Source organism: Python bivittatus, unplaced genomic scaffold (assembly GCF_059951505.1).
Source record: "Python bivittatus isolate LINGU-HERP-01145 unplaced genomic scaffold, Pbiv_v1 ctg000080_np1212, whole genome shotgun sequence".
Taxonomy (NCBI): Eukaryota; Metazoa; Chordata; class Lepidosauria; order Squamata; family Pythonidae; genus Python; species Python bivittatus.
In genome coordinates, this window is record NW_028277035.1 from 44,127,138 (window position 1) to 44,145,967 (window position 18,830).

Consider the following 18,830-nt stretch of genomic DNA (forward strand, 5'->3'; position numbering starts at 1 on the left):
CTGGGGTCTCGCCAACTGCCCTTCCCCCTTGCGGAGACTGCTGGGGCTCATTACTTGAGCAGAAAGGAATTCGGTGCCGTTTTCCGCACGCCGGCGCCCTGGGGCTCGTGGTGCATTAGAAACACATGTGCGTGAACCCCCGGCTCCACAAGGCGGGGGGGGGGGAGCGGCTCTTCCTCGCCTTCCAAGCATGAGTTAGCGCGCGGGTGGGAGGGGAGGTTGTGCCTCTTCTGCCTCTGCCTGCAACGAGAAACTGGACCTTCTCCCGGGGCTGGGCCGAGGAAGGGCCAGATTTAAGAGAACCCTCTCTCTTGAGCCTAGCAACCAGCTACTGGGATATGCCGGGTCTGTGTCCCGAGCTTTCGTTTTCAAAGAGGAGGGGGGCATGGTGGGAAAACATGTAGGGTTAAACGTTTTCTTTAATTACTCGGTTTAAATCCCATTTTTCAACACTAGCAGTACTCTGGTGGCTGACATTTTAAAAACAAAAGAAAAAGCAGAATTAAAGTTTAAAACATAAATTAAGCGTAATACTACAATAAATTAATAATAGGCTGGAGAAAGAGGTGCACATTTACAGACTTTCCATGTGGGAAGAGAGATTTTGCCAAAGCAATTCCCAAGGAAGTGCATTCCATAGCCTGGGAGTAATGCAGGAGAAGGCTCTATCCTGTGTTGGAGAAAGACTGGCCTCTGACAAGGGGTATCTTTATATTTTAAGGGCTGGACAGGTTCATAAGTTCATAAAGGGAGAAGCAGTAATTTAGATAATAAGATCCTAAGCCACTTGCAGGGTACTAAATCTGGGCTGCAAAAATTTGGATGACTGCTAGATGATAATAAAGAGATGCAGAAAACTCTCTTTGCTGCTAGCTTCTGGTTTTCCTGCTCTTTTTGAAAGCAAATCTGATAGCTTTACTTTAAAAGTTAATAGCAACCCTTTAGTCTCCGCCCTAGAAACAGTTGATACAGATCTCTCAGTGCAATCCCTTGTTGCTGCCTTTTTCACCAGTTGCAACTTCTAGTCGGTTAAGAGTTGCTCCATATAGAGTGATCAGATGTGATGGTGGACAATCACTACCAAATTCAGCTGCACCTTTCACCGTGCAAAGACACTGCCTGCAATTCCAGTGAGACCTGAGAATCAAAGTGCTCTGCTGATGGCTGTTTCAGGTGTAGTACAACCATTTCTAAAACCTCAGTAACTGAGTCTGGTTTCCTAAAATAGGCATAAGCAGATAGGTAGGTGTGAATGAGCTTGTACAAGATAATGTACTATAAATCAGTCATCTGTACCTTAGTCTGCATGGTCAGATTATGATTCAGTGTGTCATGCAAAGCCAGAAAACTCAGACTTGAGTAAACCATGGTTAATTTAGCTGTTTAAGTATGTCCTGCAAGCAAGGTCTATGTGTAGTTACTTTTATATACACAGGTTATATATGGGTATAGTTGGCCTTTATAATATTGTTATTGTGCACTGTGGTTCAAGTCGTAGAGGCCAGTCAAACTTTACTCCCATCTGGAAGGTGTATCTCATATTAGAAGAATTTCATTTTTAACAAAGGCGTTAAAAATCAAAACCACAGAAGGTCTTGAGTGAGGTCAAGGCTGAAACGTTTTCCTCTTCTCGAAGGCCTGGTTAGGACTATCCCTCCCTCCCTTTTGGATAGTCCCCTGATGCAAGATGCAGAGTGTATGTTTAGGTCCTTGTAATGGTTCTCAGACTAGAAAGTGTGACCCATTCCTACCTTTGGAGACAGAGCGAGGGGAAGGCAGATGTCTTAGTATACAAAATGACAGTCTAACAGCAACTGGCTAAAATACAAAGAGCAGAGCAGCTGGCAACGCAAAGTTGTGCATGAGGTCTCCACCCAAAGCACTGTCTGCTGTTGAAGCTGGGAAGTGTTATACAGCAGGGAGGATCAGGGTGAGACTCTACTTAGCAGAGAGTAGCAGCAGCTGCTGCATTTCCATTCCCACCCGTGGGGAACAATTATATTCCAGGGTTAAGTTGCATACAGCCCTTGCCAGCAGCTTAATGTGAATTCAGGAGCATTGGGAGGGCATTGCTCCTTATGACAGGCTATGCCCCTTTCTGTCCAGATACCCATGGAAATTTTGCATCCAGCCCTTCTCTGCTAGCTGAGTGCCAAATTAGTAGTGGATGAAAGTTACTGTAATTAGTGACGCATTGCTTGAACTAAAGGCAGTGTGGGTGCCTCAGTTGATGCCAAGCTGGGCTGCTCTGCACAGTGACCTGGAAAAAGGACAAGGAGCAACTCTGGACTTAGAAATAACAAAGCCCCTGTACTAGTAGTCCCCCATTCAATCCTGACTACAGTAAGGTAGTAATAAAGTACTTCTGATGAGATGCTTGCATTCTTTCTTAAAACTAGGGTTCAGTATTTCCAAATCCAGCACAATATCAGCACTATACTTTGTAATGTGGCATAGTGATTAGAAAGTGTTGTACCAGGTTCAGAGAGAGACAGGCTTAAATCTTTGCTTGGCTCTGATGTACCAGGTGACCTTGAGATGATCTCTAGTTTTCTAAGCAATCTATCTGATAGCATTGTTGTGAGGATGAAAACAGGAGTATAAATCTCTCTTCTCTGCTCTTAATATTTCTATTAACTGAGCCTAACTATTAACTGATTTTGGATGCAGCGATGATGAAACACCTCTCGCTCTCTGTCCCTAGCCTCCATTTTTCATAGACAGGGTATTATTCCACCCATTTTAAAAATGATTTTTCTTCTTGGTGGAAACACTCAGGTCACCTATGGTTGAACAACCCCCCCCCCCAGACCATAGTAGGCATTGACTTGTTGGAAATGGTGTGGCACTGATCTTTCTTGGTCTACAATAGGAGTCATGAATTCTTAAGACAAACCTTAACCTGGAAATAGAGTAGGAAGAAGAAAGCAGATTTCCCCTTTGAGTGACTTTAAAACAAAAGCAGGCATTTCTGCTATAGTGACAATTAAGGACACTGCTAGTGAAGAAAAGTGAAGCAATTGTATGTAACAATAAATAACCTTAAAATAAGCAAAACTGCTTATATGGAATGAGGGAATCCTATGATGTTCTGGTAGACTGTCAAGGTGAATTCTTCTAGTCCCCAAACAGCTGTATGCTAACTGCTTTGGGGGCTGGATCCTGCTACTGCTGCTTAGAGGTGTGCAATCAAACTCTTATTGAGTCTTTGCCACAGTTACACTTTATAGCTATTGTACCAAAACCTGTCCCAGATCCAGTAGATCTGTATATATGTGTGTATGTATGAAAGAGAGAGAGAGAGAAAAATAGAGAAGGGGATACCAATTCTAAATAGTGACACCTTCTGAAATTAATAATTCTACTTCAATTCTTCAGGCCCAGTGGAAATCAAATAATATTTTCCAAAGTATTAACACAGAAAAGGAGATAAAGCAAGTTGCAGCTAAAACTAGCAGAAGCTGTTTTAAGATAGACTGCAGTAGGCTACAGTAGTTGGCCTTTATAATATTGTTATTGCACACTGTGGTACAAGTCATAGGGGCCAGTCAAACTTCACTCCCATCTGGAAGGTGTATCTCATATTAGAAGAATTTCATTTTTAACAAAGGTATTAAAAATCAAACCACAGAAGGTTTTGAGCGAGGTCAAGGCTGAAACTTTTTCCTCTTCACGAAGGCCTGGTTAGGACTATCCCTCCCTTTCTACCTCCCTTTTGGGTCTTCTGACAAAATCTGGTGCTAGAAAGGGTAGGGTCATCCTTTTGTCCTCTTCCCTCCACATGTTGAATGAAGATGAAAATTGCTGGGCATGGGTTTGCTGAGGAATTGTATTATTAATCCTTCTAGGAAATGTAGGTGACTACATTTTTTTATGGCTTATACTGTACTCCAATCTATTTGTACTTTTCAGCCCATAGTAAGACTAAACCAGAGGAGGAGTTAGCTTCATCTTCGGATATGTATTTCTTTACTAGCACGGAGGGATCCTAGACAAATTAACCCAGCCCTTGGACCCATGGATTTTGGCCTTGGTAAGAGGTTGTTTGAGGATGAGAAGTACACTGTGGGGGGCCAGATGTATCTTGAGCATGATAGAGTATGCCACAGGAGCACCATGGGTAATAAATGCTGCCTTTGATATTATTGTGGCCACCTTTACATAGGAAACTCAGCACAGTATGCTTCCTGGCAGGGAAAAAACCCTCAGTTCCTAGCAATGGATAAGTGGTTTGGGGTCTAGGAAACTATGATTTTCTTTTTCCCTCAGCAAGAGATGCATTTACCAGCAGGGCTTCATTTTGGTGTTCACTACCTGTATGAATCCCACATTGGCTGGGAAGCCCCAAGTCCCCTTGCTATCTGATGTGGCTATATTCCCAGCTGCGTTGTCCTGCTAGTCTACAGATGGCTGTTTCTTCATTTCAAGCAATGCCATGTAATTTGATGTATTTGAGGGAGATGTCAGTGACATATATTAGTTCTGCCTCATTGGTACATCGCAACTAACTCCCAAATATGAAGGCATTCCAATGTCATAGGTTTGGCTTTTGGCATATTGGCTAGATGCCTGTAAGAAATAAAACAGGCAGACTGAGGTTAGGATTAGCAGAGAGGACATTAGAATGGAGGGAAGGCACCCAAGCATTGAGCTGGACATTACTGAGCTTGTGTGGAACCTTTGGGGAGTCTGTGTATTTCTGAACCAGGACTGTGTACCTAAAGATCCACTTGTGCAGTTAAGGCATGGTACCTTTCCTTAGCTCAGTCACTTGGCCTCAGAACCCAAGCATCTGTTCGATCTTTCCAGCCTCCGGGGCTGACCATTGTGTTGACCCATTAAGGTTTTCCTTTCTCTTGCTCTCAGAATCCAGAGTTTTCTTCTCCAACAGTAGCTGCAGCCATATTTCAGGAGCCTTGTCATGAACTTGGATTTGGATTTCCTGATCAGAGTCTCTCTCATGTATGCTGTCCTCTGTGTCTCGCTGTCTAGAGTGTGGTAGTAACCTCACCTAGCACACTTTGGGGAAGGCTTTGCATGACTTTCCTACGTCTTGGATCTGGGTGGCCCAGCAGAAGCAAACTGGGTGCCAGATGATTGGAATGTGAATCTGGTGAGTTCAGCCCCCTACCCTAGCGCTGCCAGGCTAACATTTCTCTTTCACTTCTTTGCTATTTCTGCTTACACAATTTTGTTGATACTTTATAATGCCTGTCTTTGCCCCTGTAATACCAGCTTTAGCTCTGTTCAGGAGGACTTGAATTTTCAGAGGTGGTTGGATTGTCACCATGTTAATTCAGACCCCAACGTGAAGGGAAAGGATTGCTCTATTTTTGTGTTCCAGGGCCATGCCCACCTGTTCAGAAATGCTTAGCCAACACATTTGTTATGAGCGAGGGAACGGGTGCTGCAGCCTTTCTAGTGCATTTACCAGGGATAGGAAGCAAAACTGAAGAGAATCCCTTGTTCAGTTTCCAATAGTGATAATGGGGAACTTCTGCCAGGGAAATGCTTCTTTTTGTATGGAGAAAAAGGAAACTAACAACACTTTATGCTGCACCATGTGAATCTGCATTTTTTCCCTCACTTTATTCATTACAATATTTATTAACCATTGTTGTCCCACACAGAGTTCCCCAAGCAGTGTGCCAGAATAGTCCTTTGCATAGGATAATGCCAATCTGAAAAGGGCAAAGCTGTGAAATAACAAGGCAGCTTCCCCGTTGTGGTGCTGCCACAGAAAAGGCTCTGACTCGCTTTGTCTCTTCTGCTGGTGACCCTTAAAAGAAGATGGCCTCTACGAGCAGCTTCCTGTGGCAGAGAACTGTCAGATAACCTGATATCAAACATTTTGAGCTTTATAAATAAGAACAAGCTCTTTAACAGAAGTTGGAAACCAACCAGAAGCCATTCCTCAGTTGGTATAAGGGTAGTATAATATGGTTTGCAAACTGCAAACCAGGAAGCAATCTAACTGCGGCATCTTCTTCCAATTGCAGTCTCCTAATATTCTTTCCAAGGGGAGCCATGCAGAGAGTTGCTGTAATGGAAATGTGAAGAGCCTCTTCAGCCCTTTACTGTAGCATTGGCAAGCCTCATTCACACAAACGTTAAAGGGTGCCCTTATGGTGTGTATAGCATGAGGCTTCATGGGTTTCCCTGCCACAGAAAACCTGGCTGATCAGAGGAAGCTTGCCACGTTACAGCTATGTTCCCAAGGCACAGAATTTATGCAAATACCGTGAAGGCAGTCTTCCAATGATGTTTGTGTGGGTATGTTTTCTCACCATGCTCCCATGCACATACGTTCATAATTCCGTTTCCCTCAGGTGCAGTGTGCAGCTGCCTTTATATTGCAATAGCAGATGCAACCAGCCTGGTGTGAAATATCTGCACAGGCTAAGGGGGTTCCTGGAAGCATCAGGAACCTTAAATATATACTCAAAATCCATGGCTTTCTATAGCTTTCAGGTGCTTTTCCTGCCTTGTCTGTGCTGGTGAGTCTTGAGCGTGCTTTCCTTTACTGCTCATCCCTTTGTGCCTGGGCTCATTTTGATTGGTGTGTTTCAGAACGCAAGGGCTGCTTACAGACAGGATCTGGATAATGGTTTTCTTTGGGGAAAACCCAATTTTCTACAACCACTCTGAGTGTAAGTGAATAAAATGGTCACACCTGTTTTGGAAAAGGGCTCCCCACTACAGAACCTTAAAAACTTCATTTCAGAAGGGTAGAAATTCCTCCACACATGTTCAGATGCAGTGGGCAAAAGGCTTGTGGAAGAAGGACAAGGTTTGAAGGAAAGACAGAGACGGCAGAGGATGGGCCACACCTCAGAATTGCTGCTTTCTCTAAACTGAGTACTGATTTGCTTGCCTCTGTCCCATCCATTTCTGCAACAATGTACATCCTCGTTGACATTAAATGATTAAATGAAAAAGAGGTAAACTTGGTTATCATTATCACAGCAATGAGACTCAGTCTCCAAACTGTGGAAGACCTACCCTGAAGATATCCCCCAAGACTTTCATGTAAAGGTTAACAAAGCATAAAATGGATAACATGTAAATGGACTCCTGATGGAAGGTCAGTGGCTCACTGCAACATGCACTTCCCGTATCCACTTCTGGGGGCTGTTAGCCAAATAAGTCTAGGAAGCTGTCAATCCAAGCGTCCCAGAAAGATACTCTGGTCAATAGTATCAAATGCAGAAGCAATATGGATACACTCTCCCTGTCTAATTCCTGATGTAGCTCATTCACCAATGAGCCCACTGCTGTTACAGCCCCCAAACTGAAAAACAAACTGGAAAGGATGCATGAGGAGTGAACCTCTGTTAAACTTCAAGAAGTGAGCCTAACAGGAGGACTCTAATTATCCCAACATCTGCGGAAATCAAATTCTGCCAAGCATGGTTTTCTAGGAAATTCTTGATTTGACTTGCTGATACTGTTTTCTTCAGAGAGCAAAGGAAGGCTCAGTAAGACTTGATGCTAATCAGTAGTAAGCTCAGTCAAACAAGTGGAAGTAGCAAGAAGACTGAGAGAACTGTTGTATCTGATTTGAAGGGAAACTGAAACTGAGTGCAGCTGAATGCAAACTTTAGACTTCAAGAAGGTGGATTGCAATAAAGTCAGAGCAATATAAGTAGGATTCCACAGCAAGAGAAGTTAATGGGATAAGGAGTTCAAAATGGGTGGGAGTTCTTATAAGAAAAAAGAAGCAGGCTTGTTTGAGAAGAGGACATGTGTTCCACAAGGCAGCTGGAAAGAACAAGATGAATGGATAGCATTGCAGTTTGAGTCTAATAGAAAAACGGTCAGAGAATGTCTGCTTATACTGCATGTTTAAATCTCTTAGACCAGATGAATTGCATCTTAGGATATTGGAGAAAATTCCTGGTTTTATGTATTGAGAAATCCTGAAGTATCAGGCAACTACAGGAAGGCCAATGTCCCTATCTATAGAAAGAGGAAAAGTTATAGAGAGATCATAAGGTGATTTATTATTATCAATATCCTGCCAGACTAATCTTATTTCACCTTGGTGACAATGCAGTTATTACCAGGAAACATGGATTTGTCAAGAAACCATTGTCAGACTAACCTAATTTCATTTTTGGGTCAGGTAATTTCTTTAGCTCATGTACAAATTCTACAACATACCTTGCAAGCATTTGACAAAGTATCCTGTGATACTCTCATTAGCATGCTGTAGACAGGATGACATGACAATTCAGTGGATATATAGGTAGCTCAAACATTAAAACAGATTTAGAAGAAGACAACAAGGATGATCCAGGAACAAGAAAGGTCCTATGAAGAGAGACCGAAGGAACAGGGGATATTTAACTGTGACAGGAAAAGACTGCAGGAGGGGATATGCAGCACTCTTCTAATACCTAAAAGGATGCCACACAGAAGAAAGTTTAAAATCTGTCTCTGTTACCAAAGATGCAGCAGACAGAATAAAATAATAATTAAATAATGCAGAAGTTAAAGGGAAGCAAATTCTGACTGGATGTTAGGAAAAGCTGACAATAAAAGTAGTTTGACAATGAATCAAATTACACAGATGTGGCACATTTCCCTTTGCTGGGTACTTTCAATCTGGATTCCTGCATGAAGCAAAGGGCTGGACTGAGTGGCTTAAATGGCCCATTCCAACTCTCTGATTCTCTGATAGTAAGTGCTAGTTACCAAGCCCATGTTTGTCAAACTATCGCTGGGTGGAGTGGGGAAATGTAATGCTTTCTGTACATGCCAGTTCTTCCTTACAGATACTTTGGGAATGCAGTAGTAATTGTTTTTCTTCTAGCTGGCTTTTCTTTTCTCTCTCCAGCCATTGACTTGCAAGGAAAATTGGCTGAGTAGAATTGGCTTATATCATACCTCCACTCATCAAGAGGAATTTATTATAAATCGTATTCTAGAAATGTCCCTACTTCCCCTTGGATGTAAGGCAAAGATGGGGCCAAGAGCCTTGTTTTTGGTTTAAAATGTTTATGTTGCTGCTTCTTAGAGGTGCTGAAGCTTCCATTCACTATATTGTCATAGGCTATGCTGTTGCTTTCATAACAAGGAAGTATTTGGAATAAAGTGTGCACATTACACAATTTACATACCTTTATTTGGCATAGTTTTGTTCCCGTAATTAGCAGTTAACAAAAATGAAAAGCAAAATTATAGGTTTACAAAAGAATTATATGTTAACAAAAAGAGGTAAGAGGCTGGTAGGAGGAGGAGGAGGAGGAGGACTGAGAGAAAGAGAAGCCAGGCTTTCAGCAGGTGAAGAGGGAATCACAGCTAAAAGGCAGGTAGTGATGGTAGTTTGGGATACTAAAATTCCATCAGTCAGCAAAAGTTCTACATTGTTCCAAGAGCCAGAATCTTGATTGAAAAACAAAAAGCATTGACCTTTAAGAGACCAATTCCATTCCAGTTGGCTAATTTTTTACCTTCATAGAATTCATGTGTGCTCATGTCCACCGTTCACCCACCTCAGTATGCAATACTGTCAAGTCATTGAAGGCTTGAAGCAGCGCCTAGATGCCCCACTACTATAAAGGTGCAGAGGATCAACATTTGGGGGAGGGGGAGAGAACCATTCAGAAACCCAAGTCCTGCTGTCATTAACTCTAACTCCATGCTGAGAGCAGAAAAAGGTTGCTTCACCTTGCTCATAGCAGAGCTATGAATGAACATACAGATATATGAAGAGCAAACTTGAGTAGTGTAACTCCTAGTTGAGTTTCAGTAGGAGTCAGTAAACCATGAGCTGTGTGTGACTCCTCAGGATTCCAAGATTGCAATGCTGAAATTTAGCAGTCCATATTTTTGTAATGTTAAAGATGGGAATAGGAGCAACAGGAGCAGGAAGCCCCTGTGAGGCTTCCCTTATCCCCACCCCCAACCACTGAAAACCTAAAATTAGCCTGATGAATGGCAATTTTATGCTGTTTCAGAGGGACTTGAGATTTAAGAGTAGGGATAAGAGTAGTTTGGCTCCAAAAGGCCTTCTGCTCCTATTCCCATCCTTTAAAAAAGAAAGATCAAAAGATTTCAACCCCACCCACATCCCTGGATAGCCTTCTGCAGCCCTTCAGAAGAGAGGGAAACTCAGCTGCCCTCTATGGCCCTTTACAATTCACCCATGTTACGTTCTTTCTTATAGGCCTGAACATTTAAAATAGTGCCTGGAGCAGAAAAAGCAGGGTGGATGTTGTCCTTCTTACTCCCATTACAGAAATTAAGACATCTGCTGGTGGAAGAGAAAATTTTATAATATAACATGTCCTGTGCCAAGAAAAGAATACTAAGATGCCTATCTCAAGAAATGAACAGGAGGGGGATTTGGCTGAGAGCAGGCCAGTTAACTAATGTTTTTGCCCTCCCTTAATTCTAAGGATTTCTGTGGTAAGGGTTCTTTTATCTTACCCAACAGGTAAGTTGGGATCTAATAGAACATAGTATCATCTTAGCCAGGTCATTTGAAGCTCTAAAGTGAGTGCTGAAGTATTTGTTGGACTTTGACTAAGCAGACCTAGGTCCAGATTGCTGGCCAGCTGTGATTCTCAGGTGGCTTTTGACCAATCCTATCTCAGCATAATGCAGTTTTGACTGGTGGTTATGATGGTAATACGAAAGAACTCCAGGTGGACAATCTAAGATATTCACCCAAAGATCAGGAATGGCACTTTACATTATAGACAAAAGAATTCCCAGTATCCAAGGGCAGACTATTTGTCCCTCTGTCCATTTACTAATTCTGTTTGGTAAGGATTCTCCAAACTCTGTGCTAGAGGCTTTATCCGTCATTGGATTGTTTAAGTTAGTCCTACAGTGCAGATTCTCTATTATTAAGCTAATAATTCCCTTGCCCCACTGAAAATGAGATAAAAATATTCAGTGTTTGTCCCAGGAGGTTTCATATTAGTATAAAGCATTCACCCCCCAGCTTGGTACTTTCCAGATGTAAGCCACTGCAACCCTTTTCCTTTCCAGCTTTTTCTCTTTGAGCATTGGCTATAAGGGGCTAATATGGAATCTGAAGCCTTCCATGAACACAAGGCACCCATTTCATCTCTTAAAACCACCTGAAATCTCCCCACTCCTTCCCCGCAAAACAGGTGTTTGAATCACCCATTTGTGGAGTGCAACCCTCAACATAGTGCAGTGCTCAGGCTGATGAAAGTTGTGTGCTCCTATTGTAGTGCAACACCTGAAGAGTATCAGATGGGGAAGGCTAGTGATAATCTATAGTTGTAAGCCTTTATATCAGGACATTATAACCCTACTGAATACCAGTTAACTGACACCTTGTCTTTCTTGCTTTTCTTCTTCCCCCTGCTTAAAAAAATCCTCCGATAAACTGAATGCAATACTCTGTTTAACATCACACCCAGACATTTTGAGTGTCGCTCTAGGATGTTTGGATAAAAATATGCTATTCTATGAACCAACAGGCTGTCAGCTTTCAGCTGATGGAGGTGCTTTCAGCACAGAGATGACCTGTCAAACTATTTGCTGTATGGAAGGCAGAGATAGCAATAAAATAACGTAAATAATTCCAGGAACCATTGATGGCTTTGCATGATTAAAACTGCTGCAGTCATATATAGTTTCTCAATACAGATGCTTTTAGCACTTGTAAAATTCCATAAACAGCCATCACTGACAGAGGCAGGTGGCTTTTAAACAAAGTTAACTACCTTTTAAATACACATTTGGACTCTTAAAAGAACAGGTTTCTTGGTCAATGTCAGTGAAGAAACAGCCAATCAATTCAGGTTGCTCAAATTTAGGTCATAGCAAATCTTCCTGAATGTAACTTGGGAAATAAATTGCTAATCCCACTGTTACTGTGGCAAAAGAGAGAGAAGTCAGCAGGCACCCTCAGAGCCTGCATAGAGAAAGCAATAGGAAAATAGGGGTCCAAAACCAGAGTTTCAGGTAGGTACTATGTCCCTCTTATAACAAGTAGGAAACTGCCATCAACCACATTTTGCCAAAGGTGCCATATGCAATCTGACACCTTTAACAAAGTGATTGATAAATTGGAGGCAGTCAAGCTGCTGGCAAATGTTAGTGGGGTCTCAGGGCAGAGTTTCACCAAGAAATCTCAGCATAAGTGGTGGTGGGTAAATGACAGCAAACAGCTACTTTTCTATATCTCTCTGCTGCTGTCTAGTGGTCAAGCAGATTTTTCCTGACCAAACATGGCAGCCCTTTTTGATTGATTATGTGCCATCAAGTTGGTGTCAACTCTTAATGACCACTTAGATACTGTATTTATTGGCGTATAACATGCACTTTCCCCCCTAAAATTTGGGGCTGAAATCCTAGCTGAGTGTTATGCGCCGATACTCAAGCGGCAGGGCTGGGAGAGTGGAGCCTTCCTTTGAGCCAGGGCTGTAACTGGGGCAGCTCCGCAGAGCAGGAGGTGAGCGGCGGGCGAGCGAGCTCAGGCACTCGTGTGAGCGATGAGGAGCGCTGATTTTCACTCACTCGCCCGCCCTCCGCTCACCTCCTGCTCTGCGGAGCTCAGGCACTGGCGATGAGGAGCGCCGGTTTCCTTCGTTCAGAGGGGTGCTTTTCCTTTCGTATGACGTATTTACCTTATAAGTGGCATAAATATTAATAAACAAAAAGTTCAGAGCTCCCTTTATTTTGCTTCCAAGTCATTTATTTTAAATTTAAGGTTTTTTTACTCAAACTTCCTTCTTAAAATTAAGGTGCGTGTTATACGCCTGTGCGTGTTATAGGCTGATAAATACGTTATATTTCCTCCATGATGATCTGTCCCTAACCTGGTCCTTCAGGTCTTCCAATGGTGCACCCATTGCCACTGTAACTGAGTCCATCCACCTTGCTGCTGGTCGTCCTCCTCCTCTTCTCTCTCCTTCCACCTTTTCCAGCATTAGAGCCTTCTCCAGAGAGCTAGGTCTTTGCATAATGTGTCCAAAACAGGAGCCTTGTGAAGTTCCCTGTTCTGATATCAAAGAAATAGACACATTACCAAAAAGCTGATTGTCTAAACTGAACGTTTTTATGAGGGATGAAGCCCATATTGAGATCTTTAAACTCTAGCAGGACTCTGGAGCAAGAAATTGAGGGCATATGGAGCCTGGTCTGCACTGGAAGGCGTGCTGTTGAAAAAAATAGCTGTTCAGCAAATGGAGCACATGATATCCAGAAAGAGACCTAACTCAGTAAACTCCCACTTTAGCCATAGAAATACACAGAAGTGAAAGTGCATCTCAATTTCTAATGCCATGGTGGTTCTGCTCATGGTAGGAACTGTACACAACCGTCTTTCATCCCCCACTCCCCTCTAAATCACCTTGTTCTCATCATATGAACTGTCTCCCGCTGGATGGCAGTGTAGTTGCCATGGTGATAGAGAGATGCTGGTTGCCTTGATAAGCTGAGATTTAAGTCTCTCCACCCACACAGCCTAAACCAATTCTCTATGCTCCTTCCTCCCCCTTCACATGAGGCCTTTAGATGAGGTGGTAAAGAGAACAGAACCCTCTGCGCTTGGGAGGGTGTGCAAAAGCATTTGGATTGGATTCCTGCTGGAAGATTGGCAATGGTGGATAGAGTAGGCTTCCCTGAGTAGATATGGAAGAGAGGGTGGTATCTTAGAGACTGTCTCCATGGAGGCCCCTTCACACAAACCATGATAGCTCATTAATATGCAGCCGCTGTTTTAATTTCACCATGCTCTCTCTCCTCCCTCTCCCCCCCCCTACATTTAACGGGTCTGCCCTTCACTGTCGGAATTGTGTGGGTCTTTCACCCCAGGTAGGTGAGCATTATGCCATCCTGTTTCTAGTTCTTAATATGCTGCTTCAGTAGAAATCCGCTCCTCCAATTCACCATCTTGCAAATTACTTATGCTGCCAATTTATGAGTAGAAGAAAGAGGATCGGGTTACCTTGCAGTAGGTGTCTTGGTTTAGGTGCCCTAATTGAATCCCATGCCTTTTAACTATATTGCACTCCAATCTTGCTCAGCATTCCAGTGGCTTTGCTGTCCCAGGGTAATAGGAGCTATAGTCTTGCATATATGGAAGGTGCTATATTTTTGTATCTTTGCCTTGCTATATTGCAGTTGGAGTTGGACATGGACAAACAGATCACCTGATTGATTGATTGATTGATTTAGAGAATTTATATAGCTGCCCATCTCACAGCAGTGGCTCTGAATCTTCACTCTGTCAGGCCAACTTCCCCAAAGTAAAGAATATGCCCTGGAAAATTCAGAGATGAGCTGTGTTCTAAAATAAGAAATGATCATTACTCTCTTCTAACACAATTTTGTGATAATCATTATATTACAGGAACTGTTAGGAAGGTAACTCTCTGTAGAGGCCGAGCAGAGTCCTGTAACTGCCAAGTCAGCACCTTGCTTTCTAGCCAATTATTTATCTGTCATTCTATCCAGGATCTTGAAATATTTTGACTGTATAAAATTAAAGACACAAATAATAAGAGACTGGCTCATTAGGCCCAGGCCCGCCTAGCCAGTACTGTCCCCACAGTGGCCAACCAGGTGCTTTGGGGAATTTACTGACATACTTAGTTGATGGTATCTTGCTTTTCTATGCCAGACAAAACTCAAAGCAACTTTAGTGTGAGAGGTCTGTAAGACAGGCATGAGCACAATAAAAATCTCCCATAATTTCTCCTGTAACTGGTAGGTGCTTCTAGTAATAGAGTTGTTACCTCTATTACCAGAGTTGTCATGACTAGAAGCTGTTGATAGCTTTATTCTCAAGAAATGTGACTAGTTTTGTTTTAAAACCTTCCAAGTGGATAACCATCATTACATTTTTGCAGAAACCATTTTGTTTCTTCTTTAGCAAGACCTATTTTTCCAAGTGTCTTAGAAAATTATCATTAATAATACTTTCCATCAATTTATTTGGAGTATACCTTAAGCTAACTGATCATTATTTTTATTGTTGCCTCCCCAGATCCTATTTTTTAAAATTAGTGTTATCTTAACCACTTTCATGATCTCTGGTACTGAGGGTGATATTAGGGATGATATAGGGGTGCTAAATCTTTTTGGGCAAAGGACCACACTTCATTTTTGAGTGGCATGCCAGGAGCTATACTCAAAAAAACAGGCATGAACAGGACAAAACCCAATTTTGATTTAATTTTAATCAACATTTTATCAAATCAACATATTTGGATAGAATTAATATTATTTTCCATTTATTTTCTGTTGTATTCAGTGGGGTCTGCAGGGGGCAAGGGAGTCAGAGTGACAGAAGTAGCGTTATGATGTAAAACTACCCTCTTTTTTATAGGCATCATAATGTCACATGCACTTCTAAAAAGGGCAGAATTTGTGACACAATGCTGCAATGCTGCTTTTATCATCTGGCTAAGGCAGTGAGAGCCTGTGAATGCTGCTGGTTGTATTAATTTTTTAAAATTGGCAGCGACTTTCAAGTAAGTGTGGGAGGTGCTTGCAACCCTCTTGTTAGAAGACAAGTGATTTCACATCTGAGTTCTTTTAAGACCTCCTGCGGAATTACATTCTGGACCCAATGGTGTTTGGTATCCAGTTTGTCAGGAACGCCTAGAACTTAATCTCTTGTTACCACTCTTTGCCTCAGTACCTTTGACACATCATACTTCTAGTTTCTTACTGAGGAGAGATCAAATTCAATATACAAATCTGAGATTTGAAGTGACAATATTAAAAAAGACACTGTTAAAAAAACATGGAAACACTTCAACCTCCCAAAATAATTCTGTTATTAAACTTAAGGTAGTATCCCGGAACAAAAATACTTCAGGTAGGTTTTCAAACAATCCAGAGTTGAGTAACAATTCACCCAGAAGTTCAGTTCTGTCTTCTGCAGATGAAATGTTTTCTCCTTATTTGTTTATTTTATTTCTATACCATTGCAATTTGCATGGGTTCCTGGTAGTTGACATCAATAAAAAAATATTGTATAAAACCAACAACATCTGAGCAATATAATATAGTACCAAGCCATCATCCCCTGAATGTTCTTGGAAAATGCTGAGTCTTCACTAACTTCCAGGTAGTCATGACTGTAAGTGCTAATCTGACCTTAAAGAGAAAAGTTCCAAAATAGGGGTTGCAATAAAAATGGACAGATTTGGCCAGGGAGAATGCATCAGATGGGTGGAAGTGGTCCTGAGGTACTCTGGAACCAAGCAATATAAGGCTTTATAGACTAAAACCATTTGCAGTTAGAAACAAATTGATAGCCAATTCAGACCCTGTGTTACAGGTGTCACGTGGCCATGGTGATGCTCATTCGCCAGCAAGTGGGCCACTGCATTTTGCAACAAGTGCAGTTTTTGAGTGGTCTTCAAAAGTGGCCCCATGCAGAACTTTTTGCAGTAGTCCAATTGTGGTGAAAAGGGCCTAAATCACTGTTGCTAAGGCTTCACACTTCAGGTAGGGTGCAACTAGCACACCAGCCAAAACTGGAGAAAGTCCCTCCTGATTATGGCTTCCACCTATCCCTCTAGCAGGCTGTCAATTTAGAACAACCCCTTAAGTTATAGACCACTTCCAGGGGATTGCCATCTAGAGTTACACCTGAAGCTGTCAGAGAGCCCTTCTGAATAAACAGTAACTCAGTCTTGCTGGGGTTTAACTTCAGGCTGTTTGGCCCCTGAACCTCCAAACATGAAGTTAAAATACCCACAGAGGTGGAGGTATATAGGCTGAAAGGTGGAGATGTAGACTGAAAGGAGTTTGAATAATCTGCTTCTTCTAGGACATTTGTTAACTGATACCTCACTGCCTTCTCAACAACTTTCCTCAAAAAGGGAGGGTTGCAGACCAGACAATAGTTGTCCAAAACAGCTGGATTGAGGGAAGCCTCTTGAAAAGGCAGTACACCACTGCTTCTTTCAAGATGGCTGGCATCACCCCATCCCTTAGAGACATTGATTATCTCCTGGTCCCAGTTAGTTACATGCACACACAACTAAGTATACTGAAGGAGCCAAGAGAAGCATGAAACCGATCCACAGGTAGCATGGGTCCTGTTGGAGAGCACCCTGTCCACTTCACTGGTCCATAGGCTGAAAGAAGTCCCGGATAATACTACAAGACATTATCCCAGACACTACTTCTGACTCTGTCCATGGAAAGTCCAGACTGCAGTGAATATGAGTGACTTTTATTAGCAAAATGTTGTGCTAAGAAGTCACAGGAGCAAGGTGGCAGCTCTTCCTGCCCATCCTTCCCCTGGCTAGAATTGGACAATCTAAAGCAAGAAGAACAGCAAAGAGCTTTCTTGCTCTTACTGCTGCTGGGTAGGCTTCAACATAGGCTCGTGCCACTACACAGTCAGATTCACATTTCATTTTCCTTCACCAGCATTCCAGGCATAGTTACTGCTGCTTCATCTCCCAGAGTTTCCAAAGAGCTCCCCAGAATTGGCCCACAGGAAGGGGCCACTTGGGAGCAATCATATTAAGAGCCAAAGTTGCCTCCTGATCACAAAACTCTATTGAGTGCTCTAAGATCCCTAGAAAGATTCCCAAGTGCTCTCTGGAATTCATCTGGATCCATTAGGCTCCTGGGACAGACCTGCATCTCAGAGGTCCTGGGCAACCATGAAACTTATCAGAACTAGAAAGTGATTTGACCACGACAAGGGACTTTAGCCAAATGCCCTCTATATCCATATAATTAACTGCTCTGAGAAAAACAGCAATCCAAGTATATCCCCCTGTATGTGTACGGCCAGATTTATGTGGGACATGCCCATGGTTGTCATGGAAGTCCTGAGCCTTCCCTGAAACTGATCCCAAGATATGGTGATTAAAGTTGCCCAGCAGCACTAAAAGCCAGGGAAATTTCCAAACTAGTCTTAATAACTAGGTCTAAGAAGGCATCCTATTCAGCAGCAGGGCAGCCAGTACGTGAATAGGATCCCCAACCTATCCCTGTTGCCCAACCATACACATAGGCATTCATGCCCTGTTACCCCCAGAACTGAAACCTTGGCCACAGACAGCATGTCTCTCATAATCTTCACTACCCTGCCCCCATTCCTGGAGTTGGTTGCTGAAAGACTGAAAATTAGAGGGGAGGGGGAAAATTTCAGTATGATATCAGTGCCCTTCTCCCACAAGGTTTTGATAATGCATGCCAGATCTACTTGGGTATCCATTACCAAAGTGTGGATGAACATGATTAAATTACAAGTGGACCTGGCATCTACCATCAGTAACTCAAGGCCAAGATCACCAGCAGTTTTGCTTCCTAGATTCAGGATTGAGGTGTTTGGGCTAGAAGTGGGGACTAGCACCAAATCTTTGGCCCCCTTCTCCTACAGTGGCTTGTCTAGTTCTTCACGCCATGTCTCCCTCAACCCATTTCTTACTATTATTATACATATGTTAGGATATATATGTTACCAACAAGTATTGTTTCGTGCACGAGTCCTCTTAATAATATGATTACATGAATACTTGTACTTCCCTATTTCATTTTCCTCTGACTTCACTATTTACAATCTCTTCTCCATAAATCTAAAACTCAGACTATTATTTCATGCCTTGATGAAACAGACAATAATTCATGAAAACATATGTCACAATAATTTTAATAATTTTATTGTAAAAATCTTCAGTCGTTTGGGAAATGATATAGAAAGTGAAATTCAACTGTATGGAAAGCAATATATATTTGAGTCTTTTTTCAAGGCTCTGCATGGCATGCATTCTGTGCAGATAGCATGCAAATTAATTCAGTCTCAGACAACAATTCAACATTATGAGCCACAGCTTTCATTTAAAAAAAGAGAAAGAATCCCAAGT

At 42.3% G+C, this 18,830-nt stretch overlaps 1 protein-coding gene across 6 annotated transcripts in view; it reads left to right on the forward strand.

Moving 5' to 3' along the window:
• DBN1 (drebrin 1) overlaps nt 1-18,830 on the forward strand; it is a 42,255-nt gene that overhangs the window by 6,519 nt on the left and 16,906 nt on the right. The gene's annotated exons all lie outside the window — the stretch shown is intronic.